This window comes from Loxodonta africana, chromosome 3, assembly GCF_030014295.1.
Source record: "Loxodonta africana isolate mLoxAfr1 chromosome 3, mLoxAfr1.hap2, whole genome shotgun sequence".
Classification (NCBI taxonomy): Eukaryota; Metazoa; Chordata; class Mammalia; order Proboscidea; family Elephantidae; genus Loxodonta; species Loxodonta africana.
In genome coordinates, this window is record NC_087344.1 from 187,353,333 (window position 1) to 187,371,311 (window position 17,979).

The following is a 17,979-nucleotide window of genomic DNA, read 5'->3' on the forward strand; positions in this document are numbered from 1 at the left end:
TATCCCTAGCTGCTCTTAAAATTCTGTCTTATCTTTAGTTTTGGCAAGTTTGATTATATGTCTTGATGACTTTCTTTTAAGATCTGCCTTATGTGGAGTTCAGTGAGCATCTTGGATAGATATCTTCTCATCTTTCACGATATCAGGAAAGTTTTCTGTCAACAGATCTTCAACAATTCTCTCTGTATTTTCTGTTATCCCTCCCTGTTCTGGTACTCCAATTACTCACAGGTTATTTCTCTTGGTAGAGTCCCACACAATTCTTAGGTTTTCTTCATTTTTTTAAATTCTTTTATCTGATTTTTCTTCAAATATATTGGCGCCAAGTGCTTTATCTTAAAGTTCACCAATTCTGCCTTCCACTTGCTCAATTCTGCTCCTGCAACTTTGTATTGACTTGTCTAATTCTGTAATTTTATTGTTAACCTTCTGAATTTCTGATTGCTGTCTGTCTATGGAGCCTTCCAGCTTATTAAATTTTTCATTTTGTTCCTGAATAACCTCTTCAATTTCTTCAGCTGCTTTATCTGTGTGTTCCTTGGCTTGTTCTGTGTATTGCCTGATTTCCTTCCTGATGTCTTGAAGGGTTCTGTATATTAATCTTTTGTATTCTGCATTGGGTAATTCCAGGACAGCACTTTCATCTAGAAGATCCCTTGATTCTTTGTTTTGAGAGCTTGTTGAAGTGATCAGGGTCTGTTTCTTTATGTGATTTGATATCGACTGTTGTCTCCAAGCCATCTATAAGTTATTGTATTAGTTTATTTTATGTTTTCTTACTGTATCCTAGCTTCTTGCTTTGTTTTGTTTGATATGCCCAAATGGTTGCTTGAGTGAGCTAGCTTGATTATGTTCACCTTTGAAGCTCTGGCATCCTGTCACCAGATGGCTAGAGCTGTTATCAGGTATATCAGTCTAGGAGTCCATTCACTTTTCTTGTATGAATTCAGCTCAGGTGTCCAGGTAGCTGCTCATCAAGTATGTGGTACAGGCTCTGTCCTACAGTCTTAGAGGGGCAGGGGTGATTGGTGTAAGTACCAGTACTTGGTTGCAGCAGGGGGTCACGCTCTGAACAAGGCAGGGGGCTGAGAATCATCCCCCAAGTGTCTCTGAGGAAAGTGCCTCCCTCTTCTCTAGAGCGTACAGGTGGATGGGTTCTTCAGATGGACCACAGGCACCCAATGTTTTTGGTTGTAAGGATTGGGAGGTACCAGTTATCCTTGGACCCCTATCGTGGGTGGCTGGGTGACCTGAGTGGAGCCACCAGTCCTTAGGCCCCTGATGTGGGTAGGTGAGGGCCCTGTTTAATAGGCAAAGCAGCGTCCAACATCAAACACCCACCTCTCCACTGCACAGCTGAAACAGCTGTAGTCTGCCAACAAGGGCCTATTCTCCTGAAATAGGCCCGCACAGGCCCGTGCAGGGGGAAAGGTACTCAAAGTCCATGGACCATTTATGCCTGGACAGGAACCCCTTCTGTCCTGAGCTCCCCACATTAGTGGACCTAACAAATTATCTTTTCCCCCAATTGCAAATTTATTCCTTCTCTAAGGCCAGGAGGATGGCTCTAGGCTCTCAGCAGGGCCTATCTCAGGCCCCAGGAAATCAAGAGCTGTTGAAGCCAGCTTGGGAGCAGAGGGCACGGTAAAATATATGCAAGTACTTAGCTTTTGCCAAGAGCGCTGTTCTTGTCTGGTTCTGGAGGTGTGAGTAGGCTGTGTGGCTGGTGCTTCTCCCTGAGGAAAGTGCGGCCAAATGCTAGTACCAGCCTGCCGCCACTGCTGCCGCTGCTGCTCTGGGAATGGTGCCTGAGGGCTCCCCGTGATTCAGGTCTGGTAACTCTTCTCCGCTTCTGAGCCATCTCTTCCTCCCCCTGCTGCTAAGTGCGTTTTCTAACTGTCCCTTTGACATTCAGGGCTCCTAGCTTGTCATAAATATACTCGTTACACTTGTTTTTTCGGGTCTTTGTTGCAAGAGGGCTCGCTGGAAGTGTCTGTCTATTCTGCCATCTTGGCCCCGCCTATTCTGGTCTTCTTATAACTCAGAAGTGATTAGATATAGGATCCACCTTACACTGATATGACCTCAACTGATTGATTGATTGGTTACATTACATTAGACTGCACTATGGGAGGTAGTTATATCATACTACATCAGATTACATGATGGAAGGTAATCTGCTCTAAGAGTCCCTGGGTGGCACAAATGGTTAAGTGCTCAACTACCAGCCAAAAGGTTGGTGGTTTAAACCAACCCAGAGGCACCTTGGAAGACAGGCCTGGAGATCTGCTTTGGAAATCTCACAGCCTTGAAAACCCTATTGAACAGCTGTACTCTGCATATGTGGGGTTGCCATGAGTCAGAATTGACCTGATGGCAGCTAAACAACAAAATCTGCTCCATACAAAGCAAGCTGATGTAATTACATGTGACTACTCCATGATAGCAACTAGTGTTTGACCAAACAACTAGGAGTCCCCGGGTGATGTAATCGCTTGGCTATAAGAAGAAAGTCTGGCAATCTATTTGGAAAGATCACAGCCATTGAAAACCCTATGTGCAGTTCTACTCTGAAACATATGGGTTTGCCATGAGTCGGAATCAACTCAAGGGCAACAGGCTTGGTTATGTATATGTGTGTGTGTGTGTGCATGCGTGTATACCCCAACAAAACCAGACACATTTCCATTGAGTCAATTCCAACTTATAGCGACCCTATGGGACAGAGTAGAACTGCCCCATTGGACTTCCTAGGCTGTGATCTATACAGAAGCAGATCGAAACATCTTTCTTTCTAGGAGCTGCTGGTGGGTTCAAAGTGCCAACCTTTCAGTTAGTAGCTAAGCGCTTAACCACTGTGGCACCAGAACTCAACACATATATATCTTATTGTCTTCTATTTCTGTGGAGAACCCTAAGACACCTGCTTTACCCATTGGGCTCCAACACCCCTGTCATGGAACCCATACTGTTAACCATTGCCTCACGCAGTCTCTCAGAATGGCAGCTACAAATGGAAGCTGCCGGTAAACCTTTCTGGAGGGGCATTGAGTCGGCAGATTATTTTGGCAGATGGATAAATATTTTTTACTTATCTGAAAGGCTGAATTAAGGTATGCATAGAATTTAAGCTAATTGCATTTGCTCAAAGGATGGTATATTATGTTGAAATGAAATATTCTCTCAGAAGTTTAACTCATGTGTCATGAACAGATATAAATGAGAGCCCCGGTTTACCAATGGGAGCTCTCACAGAGCGTCTGTCATACCAAGAGAAATGAATCTGTTCATGTTTTTCCATTAGGACACTATAATTAGAAACTGAGCCTTGTGAATAGCATTTTTTTTAGTCACTCTTTAATGTACAGTTTCTCATTAAAAAATCTGTGTTTGTTGTTCTGTGAAAATGTATTAAGAGTTCTGCAAATTAATACTTCTGCTGCCCTTGGGGAAGAGACTATGTATTTAAGTTGTCTTTTCAGGTGCTTCGGAGTGAGAACCTTCCTCTTCCCGGTCTCCCGGTCTTCAGCCCTGGGTGCATGCTTACCTGTTTACAGGCTTGTCTTCTCCACAGCTGGCAACGAGCTCCTCAGGACAGGAGCTGCCATGTTGGCACTTTCCTGCCAGCCTGGTTTCGGGCCTCGTGTGTTGTAGATGCCCAGTAAGTGCCAGCTGATGGCCCCGGGTGGTCATGTCCTGAGTCTCGCTTCTGCCCACAGGATGGCAGCATTGAGTCAAGGCTCCAGCCCCAAAAGGCGCTCAGCTCTTCTTGAGAATTTGAAAGTACTACCTGATTTCTTTCTGAAATGAATACAGTACTTCAGGTCTAGAAGGAATATCAGGGAGGCCTCCATAACACAATGCACAATGTTATCTGCTGTTAAAACAAAAATCATACTAAGCCAATAATAGAAATTAATTGAAGTTTATTGAATATACCCTCTGCAAGCGTTTCCACCAACCCATTGCCATGGAGTCGATTCCGACTCATAGCGACCTATAGGACAGGGTAGAACTGCCCCATAGGATTTCCAAGGAGTGGCTGGTGGATTCGAACTGCCAACCTTTCGGTTAGCAGCTGAGCTCCTCACTACTGCGCCACCAGGGCTCCAGCATTTCGAATGGAGTGTCAAAAATGTTCCAAAGATGAGAAAAACTTCTAAAATTCTCATACCAAATCTTATTGGCAGTGCCATGGGAAAAAAAGGTCAGAACAGAACTGACAAACAAATTTGTAGTTAGGAAGGCTTTTCTTACAGCATTGTCTTGAAGAACAATTAAAATAATTACTGATTTACCCTAAACATAGCTCCTAGTCTGAACTTTGGAGTCTGCTTCCTGAAACTGGATTCTTCAAAAGCAAAATGCCCAAAGCAAAATGGTCTTACTAGTTTACCCAGGCCGTGATTTGACTCAAAAGTGACTTCTAAGAACCAGGGTTTTCAAGGCTCCAGTTCAAAAGGACACCTAAGGGCAATGGCTTGTGTGGGTTACCCCAACTTCCATGAAAGCCAGAAATCTGGATTCCAGGAGAATGAAATGATTTCTTCACTGCTCACCTTTCCTGCAATGTGCTTCGCGGAAGGTGAATTACAAGTCGCATTTGGACTGTGGGCGTTCATCTCCGAAGGGCGATCTAGGTCTGGAGTTTAGCTACAACAGAGCAAGTAGGCGGAACTCACTAGCTTATTTCACGTATAAGTCATTGGTGTTATTTAAATAGAAGGGAAGAAGAAGGAACCATTAAGCACATGCTATATATATATTTTTTTCATATGCTACGTGCTTTAAACAAGAGGTTCTCAAACTTGAACAGGCTTCAGAATCACCTGGCGGGTTTGTTAAAATGAAGATTGCTGACAAAGGCCCAGTGTCAGTTAATTGGGGAGAAGATAGTCTTTTTAACAAATGGTGCTGGCATAACTGGATATCCATTTGCAAAAAAATGAAACAGGACCCATACCTCACACCACGCACAAAAACTAACTCCAAGTGGATTAAGGACCTAAACATAAAGACAAAAACGATAAAGATCATGGAAGAAAAAATAGGGACAACGTTAGGAGCCCTAATACAAGGCATAAACAGAATACAAAACATTACTAAAAATGACGAAGAGAAACCAGAGCTCCTAAAATTCAAACACCTATGCTCATCTAAAGACTTCACCAAAAGAGTAAAAAGACCACCTACAGACTGGGAAAGAATTTTCAGCTATGACATCTCCGACCAGCGCCTGATCTCTAAAATCTATATGATTCTGTCAAAACTCAACCACAAAAAGACAAACAACCCAATCAAGAAGTGGGCACAGGATATGAACACACACTTCACTAAAGAAGATATTCAGGCAGCTAACAGATACATGAGAAAATGCTCTCAATCATTAGCCATTAGAGAAATGCAAATTAAAACTACAATGAGATTCCATCTTACTCCAACAAGGCTGGCATTAATCCAAAAAACACAAAATAATAAATGTTGGAGAGGCTGCGGAGAGATTGGAACTCTTATACACTGCTGGTGGGAATGTCAAATGGTACAACCACTTTGGAAATCTATCTGGTGTTATCTTAAACAGTTAGAAATAGAACTACCATACAACCCAGAAATCCCACTCCTCGGAATATACCCTAGAGAAATAAGAGCCTTCACATGAACAGATATATGCACACCCATGTTTATTGCAGCTCTGTTTAGCAAAAAGCTGGAAGCAACCAAGGTGTCCATCAATAGATGAATGGTTAAATAAATTATGGCACATTCACACAATGGAATACTACGCATTGATAAAGAACAGTGACGAATCTGTGAAACGTTTCATAACATGGAGGAACCTGGAAGGCATTATGCTGAGTGAAATTAGTCAGAGGCAAAAGGACAAATATTGTATAAGACCACTATTATAAGATCTTGAGAAATAGTATAAACTGAGAAGAACACATACTTTTGTGGTTACAAGGAGGGGAGGGAGGGAGGGTGGAGAAGGTTATTTACTGATTAGTTAGTAGATAAGAACTACTTTAGGTGAAGGGAAGGACAATACTCAATATAGGGAAGGTTAGCTCAACTGGACTGGATCAAAAGCAAAGAAGTTTCCTGGATAAACTGAATGCTTCAAAGGTCAGCGGAGCAAGGGCGCAGGTTTGGGGACTATGGCTTAAGGGGACTTCTAAGTCAATTGGCATAATAAACTCTATTATGAAAACATTCTGCATTCCACTTTGAAATGTTGCGTCTGGGATCTTAAATGCTAACAAGGGGCCATCTAAGATGCATCAATTGGTCTCAACCCACCTGGATCAAAGGAGAAAGAAGAACACCAAGGTCACACGATAACTATGAGCCCAAGAGACAGAAAGGGCCACATGAACCAGAGACCTACATCATCCTGAGACCAGAAGAACTAGTTGGTGCCCGGCCACAATCGACGATTGCCCTGACAGGGAGCACAGCAGAGAACTCCTGAGGGAGCAGGAGATCAGTGGGATGCAGACCCCAAATTCTCATAAAAAGACCAGACTTAATGATCTGACTGAGACTAGAGGAATCCCGGCAGTCATGGTCCCCAAACCTTCTGTTGGCTCAGGACAGGAACCATTCCCGAAGACAACTCATCAGACATGGAAGGGACTAGACAATGGGTTGGAGAGAGATGCTGATGAAAAGTGAGCTACTTGTATCAGGTGGACACTTGAGACTGTATTGGCATCTCCTGTCTGGAGAGGGGATGGGAGGGTAGAGAGGGTTGGAAGCCGGCAAAATTGTCACGAGAGGAGAGACTGGAAGGGCTGACTCATTAGGGGGAGAGCAAGTGGGAGTACGGAGTAAGGTGTATATAAACTTATATGTAACAGACAAAAAAAAAATGCAGATTGCTGGGCCCTGGCCCCAGAGTTTCTGATTCAGTAGGTCTGGGATGGGGCCTGAGAACTTGCATTTTAATAAGTTCTCAGGTAATGCGGATGCTTTTGGTGGGGGGGGGGACACCCACCTTGAGAATCACTGCTTTAAACAATTATTTAATCCTCGGTGGTCCTCTGTTGTGTGGTTGGGTACCATCAAGTTGATTTCGATTCATATTGAACCCATGTGACCTAGTAGAACTGTCATAGGATTTTCTTGGCTGTGATCTTTATGGAAGCAGATCACCAGGTCTTTCTCCCGCAGAGCCACTGGGAGGGTTCAAACCACCAACCTTTCATTAGCAGCTGAGCACTTAACCTTATAGGTATTATTATCTCCATTTTGCAGATGGAAAAACTGAGGCTCAGACAGCTTGAATAACTTGCCCAATGACACATCCTAGTAAGTGAAGAGCAGGAATCTGAACCTGGTCAGTTTGACTTCAAGCCAACCCTTGCTGTGTCCACGACATCATTCTATAAGAAAAGGGGAATGAATGAACACTTTTGGGGTTTCTCTGAACCACATAGCTCAAAAAGAAACAATGCCCAATACCGGCGTAATGCTTTTAATTTTTAAAAGTTTAGCAATAACAATTAATCTTTACAATTCCTCTGGTACGAAAGTAATGAAGTGAGCTCACAAACTGGAATGAGCCAATACGTTGTGTATGAAGGGGACACGACTCTTTGAGCTGTTCATTTAAAATTAAAATGTCTGTGGAAGCTAAATATCGATGTTATAGGTACTTCAATTACTAGACTCCAACTTTGAAACTGGAATAGGATGTGAAAATAAGGCAGAAATAAGTAATTGTAAAATCCATTAACTTGCCCATTGAGAGAGGACCAAGTTTGTCTATGGAAATAAATGAGATAATCAAAGCTGGTAGGCTTTCTGTAGAGGTGAGTCAGCAAATTAATGACGCGGCTGCAGGTCTCAGCAGTTGCTGAGCCCCTGATGTGCCAACCTGGGATGCAATGAGTGCCTGTTCTATATTTTATTACCCAGGCACAACTTTCTTCCAACGCTCCCTCTCCCCCATTTTATGTATATAAAAAAATTAAACTCAATGTTTCAGAGGCAAGGGTGGATTTTATTCTAAATAGTTATGGAGAAAGGGTGGGACACAGAGGAAAAGGATGGAAAAAGAGAGATGACCGCAGCTAAAGCTGTGGTTTCTAGTCAGCCTGAGCTAAAGGGTCTCTTCCCCCGGCCGGGCTTCTTCTTGACTCCTGTTTCTCCCCTGTGTACAGGTCTCACCTGGCTGGTCCAAATGGAGCGGGCTTGCTCATGCTGGGCTTTAACACACAGCCAACGAGGCTTTGTTAATAGTTCATGGAGGGGCAGAGGTAGCAAACCGGCAGCTTTTACATTTAGAAAGGACACAGCTGTGCTGCAGACTTCCAGTCCCAGTTGAGTTTCACCTGCTACCTGGAGCATGAAAACCAAACCAAACCCATTGCCCTTGAATTGATTCCCACTCACAGTGAACCTAGAGTACAGAACAGAACTGCCCCACAGGGTTTCCAAGGCTATAAATCTCTATAGAAGCAGAGTGCCAACTTTCTCCTGAGGAGCAGCTGGTGGGTTCGAACTATTGACATTTTGGTTAATGGCCAAGTACTTTAACCACTGAGCCACCAGAGCGCCTTCTCACAAGTATAGGAGTTAGGATTTGAACATATGTTTTGGGGGGACACAATTCAATGCATAACACGGTTATAACCAAGGACTTGGAAAAGAGAAATCCCTTTGTCTGGGAGGCAGGGTAGTTCCCTGAGCAGTGAGTTGCCTGGTGGAGTGCAGGGAACAGAGAGTGTGGAACCTGGCTGTGAGCCAAAGGCCCCAGCTCTGGGGTGCGTCGTTTACCCTCCACCCTGCGCCCCAGCTCACCAGGACACAAGTCAGGGTCTGGGCATTAGCCCCTTCACCTATTTTGCAGTATACTTCCCAGGGAATGTGAACTCACAGGGAAAAATAGACTTTGGAGGAACAAAATGCTATAAAAGAAAGACTGTAAACTGAACAGCTTATGCCAGACAAAGCGGTAATAATACCTGAAATAAAAAAAATCCAGTAGATGGGTTGACTAACCCCCCCCCCCAAAAAAAAAGCCCGTTGCCGTCGAGTCGATTCCAACTCATAGCGACCCTACAGGACAGAGTAGAACTGCCCCATAAGGTTTCCAAGGAGTGCCTGCTGGATTCGAACTGCCAACTTTTTCGTTAACAGCTGTAGCTCTTAATCACTGCACCACCAGAGCTCCAGATGGGTTGACTAGGAGGATGCATATAACTAAAGAAAGAAGTTGTAAGCTGGAAACTCAGTTAAGACACTTTCCTAGCAGCATCCAGAAGATGAAGAAAGAAGGAAATGGAAAACAAAAATTAAGAGGTATGGAGCATAGAACTAGAAGTACTAACATCCTTCTAATAGGATTTCATTATGGATTGAATTGTGTCCCCCCAAAATCTGTGTTGTAATTCCTAGTCTCTATGCCTGTGGTTCAGAAGAAAACTGAACCAGCCAGAATGCTCCTTAGAAGCAAGGATGGTGAGACTTCGTCTCAAGTACTTTGGACATGTTATCAGGAAGGACCAGTCCTTTGAGAAGGACATCATGCTTGGTAAAGTAGAGGGTTAGCAAAAAGAGGAAGACCCTCAATGAGATGGATTGCACAGTGGCTGCAACGATGGGCTCAAGCAAGCAGTGAGGAGGAGGAGGCACAGGACAGGGCAGGACCAGGCAGTGTTTCTTCTGTTGTATATAGGTCTGCTGTGAGTCAGAACTGACTGGATGGCACCTAACAAAAACAACATGCCTCTGGTTATAATTCCATTTGGGAATGGGTTGTCTTTGTTATGTTAATGAGGCAGGATTAGTGTAGGGTGTATTTTGAGTTTATCTCCTTTGAGATATAAAGGAGATTAAACACACGCTGGAAAGCAGAGATGGGGGAAGAGAGATGCCAAGCCACATGCAGATTACCCAGGAGCAGAAGCTCAAAGAGACAAGGACCTTCCTCCAGAGCCGACAGACAGAGAAAGGCTTCCCCTAGGGCCAGCACCCAGAATTCAGACTTCTAGCCTCCTAAACTGTGAGAAAATAAATTTCCATTTGTTAAAGCCACCGACTTGTGGTATTTCTGTTATGGCAGCACTAGATGACTAAGACAGCGTTCAGGAGGGAAATCAGGGTGAGCTTTCTACAGGAATCGAATCTTGAGGACAAATAACAACAACAAAAAGACCCATTTTCATCAAGTCAATTCTGACTCACGGTGACCCTATAGGACAGAGCAAAACTGCCCCCATAGGGTTTCCAAGGAGTAGCTGGTGGATTTGAACTGCCAGCCTTATGGTTAGCAGCCAAGCTCTTAACTGCGGAGCCACCAGGGCTCCTGAGGACAAGTACGAGTTAGGAAAAAAAAAAAAAACAAAAAAACGGTAGAAGGAGATGGGCGTAGTTTCTCTAATTTTTTTTTTTTTTTGGTCTGAAATTATATGAACTCAGCATATTAATATTACTTAATTCTTCCTGGTCACAAATTTGATCCCTATAAAAAATAGGTGGGAGGAGGTGGTGGATAGATAGGAAACAAATGATCACTTAATGAAAGCAGTTTACCACGGTCTCCAGGGATATCTAGCACAACTGGCATAACATAGTTTATGAAGAAAATGTTCTACATTCTACTTTGGTGAGTAGCGCCTGGGGTCTTAAAACCTTGTGAGTAGCCTTCTAAGATACTCCACTGGTCCCACCTTATCTGGAGCAAGGAAGAATGAAGAAAACCAAAGATACAAGGGAAAGATTAGTCCAAAGGACTAATGGACCACAACTACCACAGCCTCCACCAGACTGAGTCCAGTACAACTGGATGGTGCCCGGCTACCACCACTGACTGCTCTGACCGGTATCACAGTACAGGGTCCCAGACAAGGGTGGAGAAAAATGTAGAACAAAATTCTAACTCACAAAAAAAGACCAAACTTAATGGTCCGACAGAGATTGGAGAAACCCTGAGAGTATGGCCCTCAGATGCCCATTTAACTCAGTACTGAAGTCACTCCTGAGGTTCACCCTTTGGCCAAAGATTTTATTGTTGTCGTTAGGTGCTGTCGAGCTGGTTCTAACTCATAGTGACCCTGTCCACAACAGAACGAAACACTGCCTGGTCCTGCGCCATCCTTGCAATCGTTGGTATGCTTGAGCCCACTGTTGCAGCCACTGTGTCAATCCATCTCCTTAAGGGCCTTCCTCTTTTCTGCTGACCCTGTACTTTACCAAGCATGATACCCAACTCCCAGGACTGATCCCTCCTGACAACATGTCCAAATTATGTAAGACACAGTTTCGCCATCCTTGCTTCTAAGGAGCATTCTGGTTGTACCTCTTCCAAGACATATTTGTTCATTCTTTTGGCAGTTCATGGTATATTCAATATTAGACCAAAAAAAAAAAAAAAACAAAACCCAAACCCACTGCCATCCAGTTGATTCCAACTCATAGTGACCCTGTAGGACAGAGTAGATCTGCCCCATAGAGTTTCCAAGGAGTACCTAGTGGATTTGAACTGTCGACCTCTTGGTTAGCAGCTGTAGCACTTAACCACTACACCACCAGAGTTTCCAATAAAATGAGACTAAATGGGTACATCAGCCCAGGGACAAGAATGAGAAAGGCAGGAGAGGACAGGAAAGCTGGTAATGGGGAATCCAAGGTCGAGAAGGGGAAAATGCTGACACATCATGGGGTTGGCAACCAATGTCACAAGACAATATGTGTATTAACTGTTTAATGAGAAACTATTTTGCTTTGTAAACCTTTGTCTAAAGTACATACACACAAAATAATAATAAAGCAACTTGATAGAAGAAAACATTCAAGGTATGGAATCCTTGGGAAGAAACTACTCAAAGGATTCTTGGTGGTCTGGAGGCTAGGAACCATGGCTTTCATGGCCCTGACAAAAAAAAAATAAAACAAAAAACCAACCAAACAACAACAACAACAAAATTCATTGCTGTCAAGTTGATTTTGGCTCATGGCAAGCCCACGTGTGACCGAGTACAGCTGTGCTCCATAGGGTTTTCTTGGCTGTAATCTTTAAGAAAGCAGACTGCTAGTCCTTTCTTCCAGGGTGCCACTGGGTGTGTTGAAACTGCCAACCTTTAGGTTAATAATTGAGGACAAACCATTTGCACCACTCAGGGACCTTATGGCTCTGACAGTGCAATGCAGACTTGACTCCTGGTCCTTCACTCTTTTCTAGCAACTGAGCTCTAAACAGTTCCCTGCATCTCAGGGATATCGCTGTGGCGGGGTTACAGCAGATATATTGGGTTCTATTTCTTGGTCCAGGTAGAGGCCACTATTGCTCTCCCAGCCAGGGAATCACTGTTTTTCATTAAATTCAGTTTTTTGCTGCTGTTGCTACCTTGACCAGCTGCTCTCCAGGCCACCCTGGGTGAACGAAGTCCCCACAACTTGCCCATATGTCTCCTCTGTTTGACATATATGGTTTAAAAAAAAAAAAAAGTTCATCAAGCCTTCCCAAAAGCCAGACTCTGTGGTGAATACCTTACCAACATTTGCATTTTTATTAATTAGGGAGCATCAGCCAATAAGAATTTCAATTCTCCACCCCTTCTCTCAAGGAGGTAATTTTGGGTAAAAATAACATGAACAACAGAACTTTTGTTAATTGATTGATATACTATCAATATACTCTGCTGGAAGTGGTGGTTTACTACATTCAAACACATATAGAATAGAATATATAAAATAAAGATGAGAAATGAAGAAATTGACTAAACATAACCATTTTCTGCTTCTATTTTCTTATTTTTAAAATGTCGTTGTTGTTATTTGCTGTTAAGCTGGCTCTGACTCATGGTGACTTTATGTATAACCAGAATGAAGTGTTGCCCAGTCATGCACCGTTTCCATGACTGTTGGTATATCTGAGTCCATTATTGTGGCTATTGTGCCTTCCAACCTAGGGGGCTCATTTTCCAGTACTATTTAGGACAATATTCTGTTGTGACCCATAAGGTTTTCATTGGCTAATTTCTGGAAGTAGATCACCAGGCCTTTTTCCCTAGTCTGACAGTCTGGAAGCCCTGCTGAAACCTGTCCACCATGGGCTACCCTGCTGGCATTTGAAATACCGATGGCATAGCTTTCTGCATCATAGCAACATACAAGCCACCACCGTACAACGAACTGACAGAAGTGAGGTGAGATATGAAGGATTTAACGTTTGTTAAGACATTCTCTAATGGATGATGCATAGTATAACAAAAGGTCTCGGGAATGACTCAAGGACATGTGTACCATTTTTGCTTGATGAGCTCCCTCCTCTCTTTTGCTCCCTTCCATCTTTTCTTTTTTTTTTTTCCCGAGTTCTGTCTTTTTTTTTTTAATAATTTTTATTGTGCTTAAGTGAAAGTTTACAAATCAAGTCAGTCTGTCACATATAAGCTTATATACACCTTAGTACATACTCCCATTTACTCTCCCGCTAATGAGTCAGCCCGCTCCCTTCTTCCATTCTCTCCTTTCGTGACCGTTTTGCCAGTTTCTAACCCTCTCTACCCTCCCATCTTCCCTCCAGACAGGAGATGCCAATACAGTCTCAAGTGTCCACCTGATACAAGTAGCTCACTCTTCATCAGCATCTCTTTCCAACCCATTGTCCAGTCCCTTCCATGTCTGATGAGTTGTCTTTGGGAATGGTTCCTGTCCTGAGCCAACAGAAGGTTTGGGGACCACGACAGCCGGGATTCTTCTAGTCTCAGTCAGACCATTAAGTATGGTCTTTTTATGAGAATTTGAGGTCTGCATCCCACTGTTCTCCTGCTCCCTCAGGAGTTCTCTGTTGTGTTCCTTGTCAGGGCAGTCATCGGTTGTGGCCAGGCACCATCTAGTTCTTCTGGTCTCAGGATGATGTAAGTCTCTAGTTCATGTGGCCCTTTCTGTCTCGGGCTCATAGTTATCGTGTGACCTTGGTGTTCTTCCTTCTCCTTTGATCCAGGTGGGTTGAGACCAATTGATGCATCTTAGATGGCCACTTGTTAGCATTTAAGATCCCAGATGCCACAGTTCAAAGTGGGTTGCAGAATGTTTTCATAATAGAGTTTATTATGCCAATTGACTTAGAAGTCCTCTTAAGCCATAGTCCCCAAACCCCCGCCCTTGCTCCGCTGACCTTTGAAGCATTCAGTTTATCCAGGAAACTTCTTTGCTTTTGATGCAGTCCAGTTGAGATGACCTTCCCTGTATGGAGTATTGTCCTTCTCTTCACCTAAAGTAGTTCTTATCTACTAACTAATCAGTAAATAACCCTCTCCCACCCTCCCTCCCTCCCCCCTCTAGTAACCACAAAAGAATATGCTCTTCTCAGTTTATACTATTTCTCAAGAACTTATAATAGTGGTCTTATACAGTATTTGTCCTTTTGCATCTGACTAATTTCACTCAGCATAATGCCTTCCAGGTTCCTCCATGTTATGAAATGTTTCACGGATTCGTCACTGTTCTTTATCGATGCATAGTATTCCATCTTTTCTTTATTAATTTGCATTTCACCCAACATTTATCGAGGGTTTACTAGATGCCATTTATTATGCTAGGTGTTGGGAATACAAAGATGCCCAAGACATGGATCCTGCCTACAAGGAACCCAACATCCATTGTCAAGTGGCCCAGCCAAAAGGTAAGCCCATTCAATGTGATTTACGCACCACAAATATAAAGCACAGTGTGGTTTATTGGAAGGAATATAGACTTTGAGGTCTAGCAGAATCCCAGTTTACTTAATCTCTTTGAGCCCCACATTCCTCATTTTAAAATGAGATTAATAGTATTAGAGAAGAATAGATGAATAGATCAGTGGAATAGAATAGACAGCCCAGAAATAGAGCCATACAAATATAGTCAATTGATCTTTGACAAAGAAGTAAAGGCAATTTAATGGAGAAATAAAATGTAAAAATTATTTTTCCAACAAATGGTGCTGAAACAACTGGACATCCACATGTGAAAAACTGAATCTAGACAGAGAGCTTACATCTTTCACAAATACCAACTCAAAATGTATCTTAAACCTAAAAGTAAGATGGAACTTCAAGATGATAACATATGAGAAAATCTAGGTGACTTGGGTTTGGCAATGACTTTTTAGCTATAACACCAAAAGCACGACCCATGAAAGAAAAAATGGATAAGTTGGACTTGATTAAAAACTTCTGTAGAAAGACACTGTTAAGAGAATGAAAGGACAAGCATAGAATGGGAGAAAGCATTTGCAAAACACATCTGACAATGGACTTGTATCCAAAATATACAAAGAGCTCCTAAAACTCAACAATAAGAAAACGAAAAACACAAATCACAACACGGGCAAAATGTCTGAATCAAAACCTCACCAAAAAAGATATGCAGATGGCAAATAAGCACTGAAAAAAAAAAAAGCTCAACATCACTATGCCGTTAGGGAGTTGCAAATTAAAACAACAACGAGATACACCTGTTATAATGGTTAAAATCCAAAACACCGTATGGTATGATGAATCACTTCTGTGTGGCCTTTCTCATCATGGTCTTGTAACTCCTACCCAAGCGATTGGGTGGGACTGCAAATAAGGTAATTGTGGCCCACCAAAGGGATTGGTCAGGTTTGCCATCCCTCTAGGCTTAAAATGAGCCATCCCAAAGTTGGGAGAGAGAGGATCTCACCACTGCCAAGGAAGAAGAGCCAGGAGTGGAGTGCGTCATTTGGACCTGGGATCCCTGAGCTGAAAAGCTCCTAGAACCAGGAGATAGGCAAAGAGAGAGAGAGAAAGAGAGCTGTAACACTGAAGATGGTGGGAAGTGGTGGTAGCAAGAAAGACTGGCAGGAGACCATGTGGTATGTTTCCCTAGCCATGGAGCAAGAAAGCTGAGTACCTCAGGCAAGAGGCTTGCTGGAGGAGTAGGGTGCCTCTGGGCGCTTGGTGGAGCTAGATTTGCTGACCCACAGAGCTAGAGCCGAGCACCTCCGAGCTGAAGCTTACTGGCAGAGTGGAGTGCTTTGGAGTGCTTATTGGTGGAATTGAAAGTGCTTTGTAACACTTGCTCTAGCAGGGCAGAGGCTGAGGGGCCAGAGAGAGGCGTCGTGCACTGCTGAAAAGATGCTGTCCTAGTGGAAGAACTGTATCCTGAGCATTCCTCAACCTGAATTGTAACTTGTTTACTTCCCTAATAAACCCCATAATTGTGAGTATTGTCTGTGAGTTCTGTGTGGCCACTGCAGTGAATTATCAAACCCAGCGGAGAAGTAGAGTGTCGTGGGAGAGACAGCTGGTGTCAAAATTTGTAAAGATGGTGGAGAGAAAAGGCATGTCTGACCTCCATCTCACAGGAACAAGCCTTGGGATGTTGATCTTGATCCTCCTTCCCCCTTGTGAAGTTAGAGGAGGTCAGATGCGGTCCCCACACCATTCTTACACACAGACTACACCAAATGCTGGCAAACCTGCAAAGCAACGGGAACTCTGGTTCATTGCTGGTGGGAATGCAAAATGATACAGCCACTTTGGAAGACATTCTGGCTGAAGGTCTCTTACAAAGCTAAACTCAGGCTTACCATACAATCCAGCAATTGGGCTCTTACCCAAATAAGCTGAATATTTATGTCCGCATAAAGACCTGCCATGAATGTGTGTAAAAACCCAGTGTATAGCAGCATTATTTGTAATCACCAAAAATTGGAAGCAACCAAGATGTCCTTCGATAGGGGAATGGATAAACAAACTATGGTGTATCTGCGGTATCTATATATCTATACAAATGTGATATATTAATACAATGGAGTATCAATCAGCAACAAAAATAAATGAGCCATCAAGCCACGAAAAAACATGGAGAAACGTTAAATGCATATTGCTAAATAACGGAAGCCAATCTGAAAAGGCTACATACTTTATGATTCCAACTATATGACATTCTGGAAAAGGCACAAGTAGGGAAAATGAAAAGATCAGTGGTTGCTAGAGGTTTGGTGGGGGCGGGGGGGGGGGATGAATAGGTGGAGCACAGGGTATTTTTAGGGCAGTATTTTTTTTTTTTTAACTTAGTCATCCAGTGCTGCTGTAACAGAAACACCACAAGTTGATGGCTTTAACAAACAGAAGTTTATTCTCTCACAGTCTAGTAGGCTAGAAGTCCAGATTTAGGGCATCAGCTGCAGGGGGAGGCTTTCTCTGTCAGCTCTGGAGGAAGGTCTTTGTCATCAATCTTCCCCTGGACTAGGAGGTTTTCCGTGCAGGAACCCCGGGTCCAAAGGACGTGCTCTGCTCTCAGCACTGCTTTCTTGGTGGTAAGAGGTTTCCATGGCTCTCTGCTCGCTTCTCTCTTTTATATCTCAAAAGAAATTGGCTTAAGACACTATCTAATCTTGCAGATCTCATCAATATAACTGCCGATAATCCATCTCGTTAACATCATAGTGATAGGATTTACAACACATAGGAGAATCACTTCAGATGACAAAACGGTAGACAATCATACAATACTGGAAGTCACTGTCTAGCCAAGTTGACAGATATTTTGGGGGGACACAATTCAATCCATGATAGGCAGTGAAACTATTCTGCGTAACACTGTAATGGTGCACACACGCCATTACACATTTGTCAGAACCCATTGGAGTGTACAGCAGTCCTGTGTTAATACAGTGGCAACTGTGGGAGCCGGAACGCTGCAGGGCTGCCTTGATTTTCCAGGACTCACAAGTTTTCCACTTTTGACAGGGTACAGTCACCACTTTTCTATTGCTGGCTGTTAGTGGAAAATGTTTGTGTTTTCCTTCTCTGACAGGTTTCTGCCTTACACAGGTTCTGGCTTTTGCAGGTTTTACTAATAATAATATATCAATATTAGTTCATGAATTGTAACAAATTTACCACAGGAATGGAAGATGTATAATAGAGAAATAGTGTGGGGGGTGAGGGGAGGAGGGTACATGGGAAACCTGTACTTGCCATTAACAGTAACCATCTTTCAGGGTTATTGTGAGGGTTATTT